The 16,922-nt window shown below is 43.6% G+C and overlaps 1 protein-coding gene across 3 annotated transcripts in view; it reads right to left on the reverse strand.

The window, feature by feature from the left end:
- The window catches only part of FAM53A (family with sequence similarity 53 member A), a 69,829-nt gene extending 54,132 nt beyond the window's left edge, over positions 1-15,697 (reverse strand). For 2 of the 3 annotated variants that reach the window (XM_012573662.5, XM_002198437.7), the window contains exon 1: positions 15,562-15,697. The gene's annotated coding sequence lies outside the window, so the exon portion shown is untranslated. Of the gene's footprint in view, positions 1-15,155; positions 15,431-15,561 lie in introns of those variants that run through there. The other variant, XM_030270544.4, reaches the window with a different exon arrangement.
- Between the last annotated feature and the right edge of the window lie 1,225 nt (positions 15,698-16,922).

The following is a 16,922-nucleotide window of genomic DNA, read 5'->3' on the forward strand; positions in this document are numbered from 1 at the left end:
TGTTTCTTGGTGATCACTGTTCCATTATTTTTCTGCCTATGGCATTGAAATGACCTGTGAGAACATAAAGGGTTGTTCCCTCTGTTACTTCACATTATTTCCTACTCTCTGCTCCGAGTGCTACATGGAACCTTTCCTGCCAACAATCCCATACATGCACTTAGCTTGCTCCCAGAAGAAAAGGATTAGCTGGAGTCAAAATTCCAATTCGGATAAGTAGGTCCTTAAAAATATTATCTCTGCTTCAGCAAGCCAAAGGAGCTAATCACTGCAGCAGTACTAACCCCAGATCTAGATGTTTTTGCTACTAGACTCTAGACAAAGGTGGTGTGATTTTTTTGCCTCCTGGCACTTTCTGCAGCACTCAAGAAGCACTTCAAAACTGAAACACTACATAAAACTGATCAAGTTTTAACAGAGCATCTGTCCTATCCCACTTATGCTTGAAGCAACTCTAAGTTGGAAGATCAACTTTTCAGAAACTGCTAAGCTAATACTTTATACCATCTGACAAAAAGCTACAAAATGTCTAGTTTCCTGCAATGCAAAATTCCAATTTCCAAAAGGGAAGACAATATTCTAAAAATACCTATTATTTACTACAGTGCTAAGAAGTTCATTTAGAGGCTAAGCATTCCTTACAACATAAGTCTATTATTAATAACTTTTAGCCCAGAAAAGTTGAGAGCAGGCATTTAAAAGAGAATTATTTGGATTCTATCCTTTCCTGCATTAATCTGCAGTGTGGCTATTGTGCAAACCTTCCAAAACTCCACATCAAGTAAAAAAAAAAAAAAAAAAAGTTTTAATTAGAAAGGTCCCTACAGCTATAAAATTATCAATCCACATTTTGGGGGATTGGTACTAAAAGGGGACACCTCAATTTCCAACATATTGTACTTCTGAAGTCCTCTCAATGCCATTAATTAGCACCCCTTTATTTTCTGAGGTTCTTTACAAAGAGGTTTTTAACAGTGCATTAGAATAACAGTTTCTGACCAAAAGGACCAAGAACAGAGTTTATAATCCTAGCTTGTATTCTGTAGAAACTGTTTTGCAACCATCTAAGAAATTCTGTTTAAATTGTTGTTCTCCCTGAAGAGTCCAGATGTGACAAAATTAAGCCTTAACACCACACCCTACACATTCAACTCTGAACGAACAAACCAAAGAACCCAGTTTCACCATTTGCAATTTAGAGTTTCTCTAAAAGAACTGAAGGCAGATTTCATGAGTTACAGAACCTCTCCTCTTTATCCATGCAGTGCTTTCATAAACCAGTTTTCATTAGAAGTAAACTTCAATATTATGAAATGTTCAAGCTTGGATTCAGGTTGACACAACTCCAGCACAGAATGCCAAGAAGGGACAAGATGAATAGGCTGGAAGACATCCTTTACATCAACTTATGGCCTCTGGACACAAATTTCAGATATTCCACAGGCTCTGGAAGCACAAGGAATATCAAGAGCTCAAAACTGTCTGCTGAAAAATACACATCACCTAAAGTGCAAGGCAGGACTACAGATCACCACTCTGAGGTCAAAAATGACATTTTGGGTTGTTAATGCCTCCAGAGACAGGTAAGACTAAATATTAGATCCACTTACCGCAAATGCAGAAAATCACTATGAGCCCAGAATTTCACTGTTTCGACCCTAAACCATCATCACTAAGACCAAATGGTCACTGAGGCAGCTGAGACAAAATATAAACTGCTACTAAAATAAAGCTGCATCCTACACACTCACTTCTACTCCATCTCCCACACTTCAGATCCAAGAGCTCCTATGAGAAGGGAGGGAAGCCTCAACCATCACCCACATCCTCTGGATTCCACTTTACTTTAAAAAGACAGGTGATATGCTGGAAAGAGGTTAAAGGCAATACTTTGGTATTACCAAAATTAAGGATGGTTTCCCATCCTTAGCTATACAATTCACCCAGCTTGGCTGAGGAACACGCACAAAACAAAAACCTAAAATAATTAACTACATTTTTAATTAGAACAAATTATTTTATACTATGAACTGTTGTCTGTAATAATTATACCCCCTTTTACTTCTCAAGTTACTGTCAGTAGTTTGGGTTTCATTTAAAACAAGATGAGAGTCACCTTCCAGAAAGGAAAAAGACAGGTGGAGATAAGCAATGTTAAACCTTTGTCACAGTTTATAAAATACACTTTTCAAAGCAACAGAAGTGGTGAAGTAAGCTCAAGAGACTTTTTCCAGGTCATACCTAATTAAAGCAGGGAATATACCACTACAGAAAACTAGGGCTAAGACCTCAACTCAGCCAGAGGTTAAAACATTTTTTTTATTGCTAACTCATATCAGTAAAAAGTCAGTCTCAGGTTTAAACCTGTTTTTCAGGCCAAATACTCATATCAGACAAGTCATCCTGCATCTTTTAAAGTATCTTTGTCAGACAGGACAACAGATGAGCTGTGCCTTGTGTCTGATGCTGCTCAAAGATGCTGTTCCAAGATGCTTTTGTTACTTATGCTCTTTCCTAAAATAATCTACCACAATGGCAAGGCAAGGACTTAATTTTGCTGAAGAATATTTACATCTATTCTGTTTGAAGTTCCATTTGAATTAGCCATTAGCACTGGCCCATGACCAGTCATCTCCCTGCAATGTGAGATTTGGAGGCTTTCTCCTCAGCCCTACTGCAGAAAGCCCAAGGCTACGATGCAATGTTGAGAACAGAACTCTGATCTACTGAGCCTTGAACACATAACACCAAGCCCTTGGCTTTTGCAGTAATTAATTATGAACTGAATGAGCTAACAGTCATAGCTACTCAAACCAAGAGCTACTGCCTGTTTGAGCAATTCAGAACAGAACTTAGTGGGCAATCTCCACCTTTTTATTGTAACGTTTACTTACTGAACTCAAAGCTCAGGTTCTACACAAATTACTTGCACCTCCACATACTGCCTTTATAAATATGCTACTTAAAACCAATGGAGGTATTTACTTCATAGACTAAGCCTCCAGTAAGATACAAAATTCAGACTCAAATAGTAATTTATACTGATAATATTAGTGTTTGGTGAAATCTAACAGACTTTCATTAAAGCAAGTGCTCCAGACTGTACAAGACCCATGAGATTTTTCTTTTCTAAGGCTTGAAGAATGACAAAATAGATCAACTGGCCCTACTACCAATATATTTGTTTCACTCCACCAGTTAGAAAAGCCAGAGTGAAAAATAGTATCACCTACTTTTGCTTAGTGTTTGCCCTTAAAACTGAGAAGTAAAACAGACACATAAGCATACTTTAAAAATACCCAGGGCTGAAAAAAACCACAGTGCTGACCCTTAACTTGTATGGCAGTGACAATGATTACCCCACACACATCCTGCTTCCCTGTGACAGAATGGAATAACACCAGCACTGCAGTACTGCTCTATTACCAAAGCCTATGGGCTTGGAGCTGAGGGATTGTACAAATCTCTTCCATACATCCTGCTCCCAAAACACACACAGCTAATAAACCTCCTCCTGTTTGCCTTCAGGTTCATTCTGAGGAGTGTCAGACATCTGGTTGGCTTGTTTAAAATAAAAAGCCCAACTAGTAGGTTTGTTTTTATGATCCCAAGTGTGAAATGTTCTTGCTAGAGGCCTCAGGCCAGGTGAAAAACACTTATGTTAAGATGCTACTTCATGGCATTTCAGAGATCTAATGAGCTATATAATCTACACACAGGGAAGTCTCCCTTCATTAGCTTGCATACATCTATGGAAATTAAAAATGAGGAACCTATGGTAGTCCAAATATTCTTCAGTAAATAGTACAGCTGGTGAAGTGCAGATAGCATTAAATTTAGAACTCAAGTTCTGAGCAGTATTCTGTAAATATTCATACATCTCAATGCTTACAGCAACATGAAGCACATTTCTCTAAGCCTCACTTATTTTTCATACTATGAGTAATATTTCCTTCTCATTACAAAGTACTATGCCCAATTTAGCTGTGTAACAAAAGTGAGTCTTTGTCTCAACATTGGAACTCTCCAGAAGATCATTGTGCAACTATACTGAATGAGCATATGGATGTGTGTACCCCGATTTTAGCAGTTCACAAGTACACTGTTTACATATTCTCATATAAAACCCTAAAGTGTAAAGAAAGCAAATTACAGGAAGAGTTTACACAACAGTAAAAGACTATGCAGGCTTGTATAAAATAGTTAAAGCTTGCTGCTACATTATCTGTGTGGCAAGAGCATGGAAATGCATTGAACAGATATGAAACATGGTGTGTAGCTGACAACCAAATTCCATCTCATGGCCCAAACTTGTTCTCTATCATGCCTCACCATCTGCAACTTGTCACTGAAGAAACCCTAATTCATGTGGCAGCAGATACCACCTCAAGAGGTGGCACACAAGATCCCAAGTTCTACAAAACCAATCAACTTACCAGATCCATTAGAATCCAGAAAATAGAACCCAAGTACCACACAGCTTTCAAACAGCAAAAATTTTCTTTTAAACAAAGAGGTCTTGGTATCACACTACAAATAGCAAAACTAAGTGGTAGTTTAAAGAACTTCTTGTTGTTGCTCTTTACTTTGCTAAACTATAGTTCCTATCAACTTAATAGTTGGTTTCCAGCTTGTGTTTTGCACATACCATGAGCTTTTGAATGGTGAAATCTCTGAAGGGATCTGCACTACATATAATCTGCTCTACATGTGAGCTCTCTGTCCACAAATGCCCCAAGTATGAGCAGACCACAAATTAAAGCCCATTAAAATAATGGAATGAAATACAAAGACAAAGGCAGTACACATCAATACTGTGTGTGCTTTCAGCATTCAATTCAGACATTACTTCAAGTGCCACCAGGGACATCCCTCTTGCCAGGCCTATTAAAGGTACTTCAATAAAAATTAGTTCAGTTGAGCTATGCAGCTCTTACTAGCTGACTAGACTATTTGAAAAGCCAGGTAAATACTTTGTCTCAATGCAGTCAGCTTTGAGCAGCACACTGAACAGCTGGATTCAGGAAACACTGTGTTAAGAGGTCAAGACACAAACCAAGGGCTACACATTACAGTAGGTAGTTAGAAAAAGCATTTGTAACAATTACATCAACTAATGAAATTTCATGCAACAAAGTTACACCACGTCAAAAGGAAAAAAGTGAACTATTTCAGTTACATTCATATGATTGTTTCTTTAAATACTGGAAGATCACCTTTGCTGGATGGAAAAGCTCAGTATTTTCTGTGTACTACCTCAACACTACCTGATGTGCAATGAACAGCTCATTACTTCTACAAGCAAATTCTACAGAAATATTTACTTGACAAAGGGGATTCACAGAAGTCACTAGAACTCCAAATTACAAAGTTCACTCACAGAGTATGAGCTACGAAGCCTTCATGTAAAACCATGCCCCTGATACAGGTACAAGATGCCAATTAATACACATACGATAGACCATACTTCAGTCAGTATAAACCAAAATAACTATTTTATTTGAGCACAAAAATGCCAGTAGAAAAATGTGTTGAGGAAGGCCTTCACTTTTAATCTTCCCTGACTGGGACAGAAATTTAGCAGCTTTGAATGGCAGCAGGTAAGTCACCTGGCAAGTCTAGCACATAACATTCAGCAACAATAGCTGTGCAAAGGAGGACAGGACCAAGAGTGCTGGAAGAGAAACGGGACCTCCCACTTGGGCAGGTGCCTTTACAGATGACAGCATTGTGACAAGATCAACTTTGGTAACCAAGCTGAAGCACAAGACAGTAAAGATTTATCTGATGAAGTCAACAGTAAGAGATGCAGTCTTTCAAATGATCTTTCAATGCTGACAGAAAGTGCAACCCACCTAAGCTTCCCTTAAAATAAAACTCTGAAATTACACCTGGGCTCCTGATATCTTCACACATGCAAAGGTTAAGGATACTATGATATGCATAAAGCAGTAACATCTTTTCTGCTGAAAATCTGAAACAAACAACTGTGTTAGGGGAAGTCACTGGCTGAGCACCTGGACTCAAGAAGTACTGATGTGATAAACAAGCTTCTGACAGCTGCAGCCTTTTCTGCAGGTGCAACAGGCATTTACTTCATGGCAGTTTGGCTCAGTTCAACAGCCAGTTTAGAACACAAATAGGTTTGGTATTATTTGATCAGCTTGTGCTCAGCAGTGAGAAAAGGACAAAGGGAAGGTCCCCCCAAACTAGTTCCACAGTTTAAGACTGTATTATTTAACAGGACTATAAAGTTTAATCTCAGGAACACATGGAATTTTGCAGTCAACTACATTAGTAAATTGGCGTATCACACTTTATACAGAAAAACATGCCACAACCATGAACATACCTTGAAAGAGCTTTTCTGAACATAGCTCCCCCATAATCCTGTTTAAGGTCTGTAATACTTACAAACAACTATTAACCTACAGTACACTGCACAAATTTCACCATCCACATTAACTTCCCAACACCAGGTGATGATGCCTGACTGCTCTGGTAACATTTTGTGGGTTTAGAGTGGTCACAGGTAATCCCATCTAACATACCTTCAACATCTTCAGCAAAGAACCATCAGACTTTCTAAACCTCTGCTCAATTTAACACTGCAGCATGGTTTCAAAGTGTATCTGTCCACCTCCTTAGAGCATCCAGTGGAAAGAACTGCTGGAAAACTCATTATTCCAGCCTGTAGCTGGCTGGAGGCACAATAAAACTTCTAACTACACTCAAATACATCTGTGTGATGAGAATAAACTGCTACACATGCAGGGACTATAAATAGGGCAATGATAAGAGCAAGTCTAAGGGAATTACTGAATGGCAGAGATGTAAAGAAAGCTTAGAGAAAGAGGTGCTGAAGAAAAAACAACAAACAGCACTTACAGAACTGTGTCAAACAACCCCAACAGAGACAGGGCTCAGAAAAATCCATTCCTATGCAGCACAAGATTTATTATGTGCATCAAGTTTGACAGGGGAGATAATATGAGAACTAAGATTTCAAACAGAGAAAATTGCATAGAGACGTCAAAAAATACTTACAAATATAAATCCAAGAAAAATACTCTAAAGAAAAGCTGTTCCAAGTAGTGAAGCTTATCCTTCAACACACAGCTTGCAATAAAAGAGCAATTTCATCTCAAGAATGGACAGCTTTGAAGAACTTTAACTACAGATGACTTCAGCTGCTCTGTAACACCTGGAATTATTTGCAAGGTACTAGATTCAGGCTATTATGTGATATATTTAAATACAGAAACAGAACATGGTTGGGATTTTCTTAAAACAAACAAGGGTTTGGACATGAGTTTGAGGTTAAGCCCGTTTTCATTCTATGCCTGCATTAAGAAAAAAGGTCAAAATTCATGCCATGAGTGTTTAATTCCCTCATATTTAAGCAGAACCTCTGGGAAGAGTGGGAATCTTTTGTGAGCACTACAGGTGTGCAGCACCCACCTGATTCACTGGCACACCAGTGTAGCAGGGTTTAGGGACAGGGAGGAACCTGTGAGCTCACACACCTACATTTTACAGCCTTGTGCTGCTGGGAGTGAGCAAAGGCAGTCCTTGGGAACAAGCACAGCCAGAGAGCAGCTGCCAGTAGTGCATGGGAGAACACGGAGCAGGAACCCAGCTCAGTTCCATCTCTGTGCTTCCCGTGATCTGCTGCTGGCACAGGAGCCTTGTTATATGTAAGAGAACAGCAGGAAGGACTGCAAGACAGCCTTAAAATCCTCCATAACTTTGACAAGTTTGAAAACTGTTCTGCAAGTAATAATAGGATACAAGTGAGTTCTGAAAGGCATGCTCAGATAAGATGAAATGAACAATCAGAAGGCAAGTTCTTCAGAAGAAAGCTGTGAGCTAGATGAGATCAACAGGCAGACCTTGAAATGAGTGTTAAGCTGGTGTAAAAAAGTCCAGTCTATGGGGATGCATAAACAGGAATATCAGCTCCAGGGAACATGAAGCCATTTTTTCACTTCACTCAGCACAGAAAGTCTCAGCTGAACGACAGACTTGGGTTTTGAGCACCACACTTGATGCCCAGCGTCAACTAACTTGAGAGAACAACAGGAATGATCAGAGCTGAAAAAAACATGACCTCTCAGGAAGACCTGAACACACTATCTTTATTTAGGGCAAAAGTATCACAAGGGTGGAGGGCAAGACACAAGGAAACAGGAACATTGCAAAGAACAGTTCAAATATTTTTTAAAGATGACTTACAACAGGGGAAGAAATGGAAACTGTCCATTATGTCCAGGGAACTAGGAAATAACCTTGACCTGCAGTAAGGAAGATAGCTGGTTTCATATTCAGAACAAGTTTTAATAACAGCAAAGCACTGGACTATGGAGAAAAGAGGTGTTCAGGCTTCTGTTATGAATCACATTCAATGTGCAATACCAGTATGGGGCAGGAGACTCACCACCAGCCTACACCTTTCACAGCCCTACTTTTTTTTTTAATGACAAATTCACTTTCAAGCCCCTGTAATTTTTTTGCTTATCCTCCTACAAAATACTTTGAGTTTCAATGAACTAGAAGCTACTTCTCTGATTTTTCAAATTAAAACTTCAGGATTTGCACAGTCAGGTTATTGTATTATTACCAAAGAAAGTCACACCTGCCCCATACTTTCTCCACTCAGATATAAATCCCCTCCAATCCCCTCCTCTGGCAGCATGCAAGTTTCAGCAATATTGCAATATCCTGCTGCATCTTTCTTGTGACCAAGGGAAGCCAGAAGCCTATTACTTCAGAGAGACAGGCGTGCTTTGCCTTCTAACAAGCCAGCAGGGTGATGTAATGGCTCTCACTGATGTGGTGTCAAGGCACTGTCACAGGAACATGTGCATGCACCTTTTACACCCACTGCCTCAGGCTGGGTTAGGACTTCCTGAGGATGGAAAAGCTGCACGCAGCAGCCAAATGCTCCAAAACAAAAATTAAGATATGCAGCATTTTACAGATGGGGAGTTGAAGCAAAGAGCATTAGTTACAGCATTCACATTTAAACTGCAAAATCCAAAGTCACTAAAGCACAGAGGAATTAACTCTTAAGAGCTCAAGCATAAACAGGCCACCTAAAAAGCATAAAACAAGACTAAGTACGATCCTTTTTCATCCTCTGTAATAGTTTGGTACTCTAAGTATTTATCCAGGTACTTTCCTGCTTTATTAAAGGACATGCTTCTGATTTGTGAGGCATGGAAACAGAAGAGCAGCAGCAGTCCACCTTACCCTCCTGCAGTTCAGCAATTTCTTATCCAAATATTGAACCAGAAAAGTCTGGTCAGGATGGGGTGCTAATGGAAGAAAAGGATGAAGTCAGCAGGCACATATGCAGCCAAGCTCAAGCAGACTACTCTGCATCCTGAGAAGGGAACAGGCCAAGTACCAGGCTGGCACTGGAACACGCTGGCTCACGTTCCAGCACCAGCACAATCTCCAAACCCTGCTGCCTCTTAACCTTTGGTAGCCTCTTACAACAGGCAGCAGCACTTCAGTTTAGCCTCCAAATTACTCACACATCTCAAATTCATCAAGGTTCAACTCTGTTGTTTCACTTCATGTTTCATTTTCAAGAAATGAAAACATGAAGTGCTGGGTACTTGTTTCTTACCCCCTTCCCACTACAAGAAACACATGCTGTACTTTAGTGAATTAATTTAAGTAGCTCTTGAATGCTGTTTTCATTACCCCCTCTCTCCTCCCATTTACTAAATACTGCATCAAATGACACTCTGAAGCACTAGTAGTCTGGAGGCATGCTCACACACCACTACCCTCCATTCCAACACACAGCAATGAATTATTTGCCACTACTATCACACTGGGAGAATTGGGCAAAGAAGTTCCTTTCTTTTAAACTAGGGTTGTGACTTTAACTGTCAGTTCATCAAAAACACTGTACAAACATACAAATAGGCCTCAGGTATCTAAATGGAGACCGATACTTTAAAAAAATCAATAAATCACACCCTCAAACAGCCCACAGATCAGAAGCTTCCTATGTTATGAGAACATAACATGATACAAAAACCACCTACAACCTCAATAGCCATTTACATATAGACTAAGAAATGCTGAGCTGCAGAAGGCAGAGCCCCAGACCCATCATCCTGTCTCAACTATGTTCCCACAATTCTGTTTCATAACTTACATCACACCTGAGGCTCCAAACTTTAACCTCTTCCATATTCTGTGTATGACTTTTGGAAAGTGGCAGCTGATAATGCCACAGGGTTTGACACACAGCTTTTGTCACTTGTCCCCTTCCTTAAACACGATAAACTTTCATCCCTCTAAAACCAGAGGAGGTCAGATCAACAGAAACCTTGAAGGAAGACAGAGAAGTGCATTTTTCATTGGGAAAGCAGGGGGAGTTAAAGGGAAAAAGAACCTTTAAAAGAAGAATTTTCATTCAAAACAAACTTTTGAGGGTAGAATAAAGAACAAAAATATCGTACAGTACCTAGTAGTAACTGTATGAGATGGATGAATACTTTTCCAAACCAAAAATCTAAAGCCACAATTAAGAAGGTGAAACATAACACATGTGCACAGCTCTGAAGGAATGATTTAGAGCCACTGACATCAATGCAAGCTGTGCAGAGCAAAAATTAAACACGCTGCAATAATAATCTGAACTGCCCAATTAGGTTAAAAAATACATTTACCCTACAAATTAAAAAACCTCCCAAACCCCTCGAAGGCATTAATGCTGTTCACAATGTTATTTGAGATGCAAATTAGGGACCTAAAGTTAATATAATACCAACAGAAGTTTCCATTATTCCTATAAATGGCTAAAGGGGAGGTGACAGTAGAAGAAAAGCCGCAGCCCTGTTATATGAGGTCTTATTAGGACAGCACAGATTTTCCTTAATTTTTAATATCTTCACTTGAATGCAGAACTGGGCAAGTTAAAAATGTGATCTTTCATAACCCAAGAAAACTGGAGTGATGTAACAAATAAACAGCAAGTTGGTTGACAAGGGTGGCTACATGAGGGGAATCTTAAGGAGAAACAGGTATTCCTTTAAAAAAATGGAATTCAGATCCTGTCTTCCAGCATCACAGATCTCAGGTTAAAGCACAAAAGTAAAGGTATAGACAGGGATGCTGCAGTTACTTCCTCAACTATTTCCTGTACCAGCTGGGTGTTCCAATTTTGAAGCTCAGCAAATGCAGAAACAGCTTTCTTGCAGCTCAAATGCCCTCCCTACAATGACGTGTAGGTCTTGGTACACAGAGTCAGTTTTGTAAATGGCACTTGTAATGAAAGCTCCAGGCCAAATCCAGTTAGGTTTCACACCCTTGGCTCTACCTGCACAGACCCACACCCTCACTGGGGAGCAGCTGCCATCCCTGGCACTGGATGCCCCAAGCTCTGTGCCCGATACATCACTGACAATTCTCCCCAGTGCTTTCCTACAGTTTGCCTCTCACAGGAACTTAAAACAATGTTGTCATATCAGGTCCAGAGCAAAGATGTGAATTCCAGCTGATCAGAAACCTTGATCTTAATGTTAACACCCAACCTGCAAAATGTGGCAGCTGCATTTTACCAGAATACACACAAATTCAAACAGAAGAAAGTCAATTATATTAATTTTGTTTTTATAATTCAGTAAATATCCTAATTGAAACATTTCCTATTACCTTAAAGCACAATATCCAACTGCTTGCTTTAAAAAAGTGCTGTCAGTAAACTAAGAGCCATAACCCAGATAATGTATTTAGTAACAACCCTGCCTACTTCCTCCACTCAACCTAAAAATTAGCAGCAACATGGCCTTCAGAAGTTATTTACACCCACTGCAAAGCATTAGCAGTTAGCTGAGCAGCTTCTTGCCAGCTTGCTAATGATATTATTCCCCAAAACAACCAAAAAAGCCAAAACAGCACCAAATGTAGAAAGGGCTGTGTTAGGAGTTAACAGTTACCTTGATTTCAGGTTTCTCTATACTTAACAGTACCAAAATATCCAGCTGGATCATCACAAAAAAATTGTAGAGCAGCTTAGAAAGGAGTTTAAAAATATGCCACACCCCTCCTTTTTTTTTTTTTTACAGGCCTCTTCTTAAGTGAGAAGAAAATCCTTAAAGAAAAACACTTTCTGAAGCTATGACTGTCTCAATTCCCCTAACAGAGTGTTTACAATTAAGAGAAACCAATAAAGTGAATGTGATTTTTTTTAAAAGACTCATCACTGGATTGCAGTATTTTACAGCCAAGATCTCTTTAAGGACACAAACTTTATGACAAGCAAAAAGTACGTTGTCCATGGAAGGGGCTCTCTCACAGGTGTGCAGAGTCAAAAGATTAAAATTTACTTACCAAGAAAGTATCAGACCCTGCACTGACTTCAAGTGCCTGCATTCCTAGCCATGAACTTCTTCCCTAGGATTGAACAGGGCTTCCTTGTGCTGATGGACCCTTCCTTCAGGAGTGCTCATAAAGCCCTCCACAGGTTTTTGTGAGTAGGTTCACCCCCCCACATAGGGTTATGTTACTTACAATATCTAAAGTAAAAGTTGGAGATTATTCCACACTGGACAGGAATCGCTAGCATGTAAAAACAGAGTACCTGCAACATCTGGTAACTACCAGATCTCAAGAATGTAGTAATAAAAAAGACCAAGAAGTTTATTTAACAAAAATTAAAATTACAGTTTAAAGCAAGCAAAGTTTTGTCTGAAAAGAAAGCACAGAACTTGTGAGCTTGCAGGGAAGAGAGAAGCTCCCTGTTGCCAAAACAGAAAATTTCTGTTTATACTATGACCATCCACATACACAAAAAGAAATGTAAATCATAACATAAATACTAATATTTTCCACTAAAGGCTTCTTACTTGTTTTGAAGACAACTCAAACCAGAACTACAGAGGACAAATTTTTAGAACAAAACTGAAAGCCAGTATCAAAAAAGTGGAGGAGCAAGGAAAGAATTGTGTTTGGAAAGTTTTAAGTACACCATGATTCTAAAGGGAATAATCTATCAAACCACAGGAGGTGACTAGAACTGCCATCATCACTGCTAACACAAAGGAATGTAGATTGGGGGGAGGCAACAGAGGAAGGGGGAGAAAGCACAGAGAAGGGAAAAGAAGGAACTAAAAAAAGGGAGCCACAGTAATGGCTACCAGACTCTCAAGGAATCCCTAAAGGAAAGAATAAATCCTTCAAGGTTTTGTTTTAAATAAAGCAATCCATGCAATAAATTGCAGTCTTCTCAGTAAAGTCAGGCTTTCAGTTTATCTGGCCACCATATTTTCATAAGTATAGTTTTACACCTCTAAACTTCCAAAGCTTAACACAATGGTTGCAAACAAATATTTCTTCTTTCAGCCTCCTCATTCTTCTGAATCATAGTACCCTGCAGAAAACCAGCTTTTTGAAAGAAAGTAGGGAAGTTTAACCATCCTGAACTCAAAACAACCCCTTACAATTATTTAACCAACTTTAATTCCCCGGTTAAAGAGACAATAACTATGGGTTAGGCACTGGCAGGTAAAGGCCACTAGAGAACTGCTAGATTACCACAGGAACATCCAAAAAAAGCTATCATATCATTAGGGGGCTGATCTTGCAGATCACTATTCTGAGTTTGTATCTAACAGGCAGCATTTACTTCCCTATGATTAAGAGTAGCATGTTGCTCCTGATGCAAAAAAAATAGGCTCATTAAAAATAGAAGACATGTTAATATGAACAGTATTTCAAGGAAATTCAAAGTGAGTGAGTAGTGAACCCATTTTCTAGTTCAGAGTTCCACCAGCTTTTGTAGAGCTACTTAAAATGTATGTTTTAATCTCCTGCCTCTGAGCACAATTCTTCCAGACATTTTTGGAAGCTCAGTAACTGCAAGGATACAAGCTCTTTGGGCTTGAACAAGTACACTGCACCTCCAATAAAACCAGATCAAGTAACATGCTTCATCAGGAAAGTTTCTGCTATTCAGCAAACATTGTGCTCCACATTTCATAAGCCCGACTAGAAGCAAGCAGACCATTCACAATTAAAACACACCCAGAAACGTTCCAGCTTGCAACAAGAGATGCAAACTTACTGGTTCTTGCCAAAAATGGCAATTTTTTTTCTGACAGAATATTTGCTATCAGTAAGGGAAATGAACGGGAGGCAATGCAACAGCAAAGGCTCTAATAACTGCTCTCAGGAGCTAATTTTAAGATAGGCACAGCAAACCAAAAAATGGATTTGACCAGCTGGCCCAACTGATCCCCAGGCAGAGGACTTGGTGAAAGCCAGGGACACAATCACCCAGTCCCTCGGAACCCTGCAACCCCAAAGCTGAGATGTTGCTCCAAAACTTCTGAATGCTGGCATGGGGATGTTCTTCCCTAAAGGGGAAAAGGCCTGAACTTTTCCATCCCTGAGTGCAGATCCCTGAACACCAATCCTGAGAAGCCTCCACAGCGGGTGTCTGCTCTGTCTGATAGGACCTAAAGCGACCTCCTGCAGTAGCACCCAGAAATTCAACCACACATTCCTATCCAGCCTTCCAGCAGGCCAGAAGACATTTAATAAACCAAATAACCAGAACAAAGCCATGTTACTGCCCTTAGAAAAGCTGGGATAACACAAAGAACCCATTCACTCGCCCACTGAGCCCAACTAGTCCTTACACTTCGGGGCCATAAACTAGAAATCAACTTTCCCATTGCTGAGAGGAGGGGAAGGAAGAAAACAGCCGCTGTTTCCACCCTGGAATCATTATGGAAGGCAGCTATTGTGGAAAAACAGGCACCTCCAGAGAGGTAACCCTATCCTTGAGCCAGACAGGGGGGAATCGCCTCAAAATCGCGGGGGTACGTGCCTGCAGACATGTGTTTCCAGGGCAGCGGCACAAAGGAATGTCCGAGCACCTTGGCTTCCCTTCCCCGCAGGCCGGGCCGGGCCAGGCCCCGGCAGACCGGGCAGCGCCGCGCCGCCGGCCGGACCCGCCCCGCAGCGCCTATTAACGCTGCTAACTTCATTTTGGGGGTCACGGCTTTCCTGCCTCCCGGCGGGGCGGCCGCTGCCAGCTCCCAGCAGCAGCCCCGGCGCTGCGAGGGGAGCGCGGCCCGGGCCGAGCACGGACAATGACAACAAACCGCACAACATCCACGCCGCTTTACCTCCATCTGCCGAGGCGGCCGGAGGGATGAGCAGCCCGCAGCCCTGCGGCAGCAGGAGGTGCCGCTGCGGGAAGCGCAGCCCCGGGGTGACACCCCCGCCCCGCAGGCTCCCCCGGGCCGCGCTCGCCGCCCCGCCCGCCGGAGCTGCGCGGTGCGCTCGGCCTCCCGGGCTCCGCCAAGGGCTGCGAGGATGGCCGGGCTGCCTCCCCTCTGCCCCGCGCTGCCTGCGGGCCGCCAGCGCGGCTGCTGCCTGTCCGGCTGCTGCCTGCACGGCTGTTATTGCCTGTCGGGCTGCTGCCGACACGGCTGTTACCCGTTACCCGCCTGACTGTTGCTACCTGCCGGCCGCGCTCGTTGTCTCCCCCGTGCCCGTCCCCCGCCCCCCCACCACGGCAGGCGCCGGTACCTGCGCGGCCGCACCGCCTCCCCCGTGCGTATGGACCGGGCTGCTCAATGGCAACCGAACAAAACACCGCTGGCCACGCCCCCTCCACCGCCCGCCCGCGCCCATTGGCCGCGCCGGCCGCCCGCCGAACCTTGACCCGCTCTGCCATTGGCCGGCGGCGCGGTCGGGCCCCGCCCACAAAGGGCCGGGGGGCGGGCTCTGCCCCGGTCGCGGCAGGGACGCGCAGCTGTGGTGCCGGGTGGGGTGGGGGGCGCGCATTGGACTACAGCCCCCAGGAGGCCTTGCGGCGGCGCGCCGCTGTCATTGGCTGGGCAGCGCGCGTGCCGAGGGGCGAGGGGCGCGCGGAGGGGAAGACGCGCTTCGCGCGCGGGTGTGATGACGTCATCGCGTCCCCGGATTGAGCCGCAAGGGGGACGCGCACCCTCCTCCTCCTTTTCCTCATCTTCCTCCTCTTCTTCCTCCTTTTCTTCCTCTTCCTCCTCTTCCTCCTCCTTCTGGCGCTTGGCCCCCTTCCTGCCCGTGCTCATTTTGCTCCCGGCCCAGCTGTGGGTTCTGGTGCGCGGGACGCTTGCACGGTCCTTGTCTGTATCCTTGACAAGGGGTTTGGCTCCATCCTGTTACCAGCTTTTTGTCCGCAGAATTCCCCGTTGAAAACAGCTCATCCCCTGAAGCTCTATTGCTAAATCCTATCCAAGCTTAGAATTCTTTTCTTATTTTTATTTTTAATAAAACGTAGCCATGATACATTCGCCTCCCAGAAGCAGCCCCCGGCCGAGCCGCTGCCGCCCCACAGCCGTGTCCGTGTGCCCACAGTGCCCTCTGCCTGCCCGCGCCCGCTCCCGCTCCCGCTCCCGGCCCCAGAGCGCCGCCCCACAGCCGTGTCCGTGTGCCCACAGTGCCCACAGTGCCCACAGTGCCCACAGTGCCCTCTGCCTGCCCGCGCCCGCTCCCGGCCCCAGAGCGCCGCCCCACAGCCGCTGCCGCCCCACAGCCGCTGCCGCCCCACAGCCGCTGCCGCCCCACAGCCGTGTCCGTGTGCCCACAGTGCCCACAGTGCCCTCTGCCTGCCCGCTCCCGCTCCCGCTCCCGCTCCCGCTCCCGGCCCCAGAGCGCCGCCCCACAGCCGTGTCCGTGTGCCCACAGTGCCCACAGTGCCCACAGTGCCCACAGTGCCCACAGTGCCCTCTGCCTACCCGCTCCCGCTCCCGGCCCCAGAGCGCCGCCCCACAGCCGCCGCCGCCCCACAGAACCGGCCCGCTTCCCAGCCCCAGTGAGGATGTGGGATGTGTTTGGACAACAATTACAGCTTGTCGGGGCAGAGGCTGCTCGATGTGGGTGCATAATCCTGAACGTCATGAGAA

This window comes from Taeniopygia guttata, chromosome 4, assembly GCF_048771995.1.
Source record: "Taeniopygia guttata chromosome 4, bTaeGut7.mat, whole genome shotgun sequence".
NCBI lineage: Eukaryota > Metazoa > Chordata > Aves > Passeriformes > Estrildidae > Taeniopygia > Taeniopygia guttata.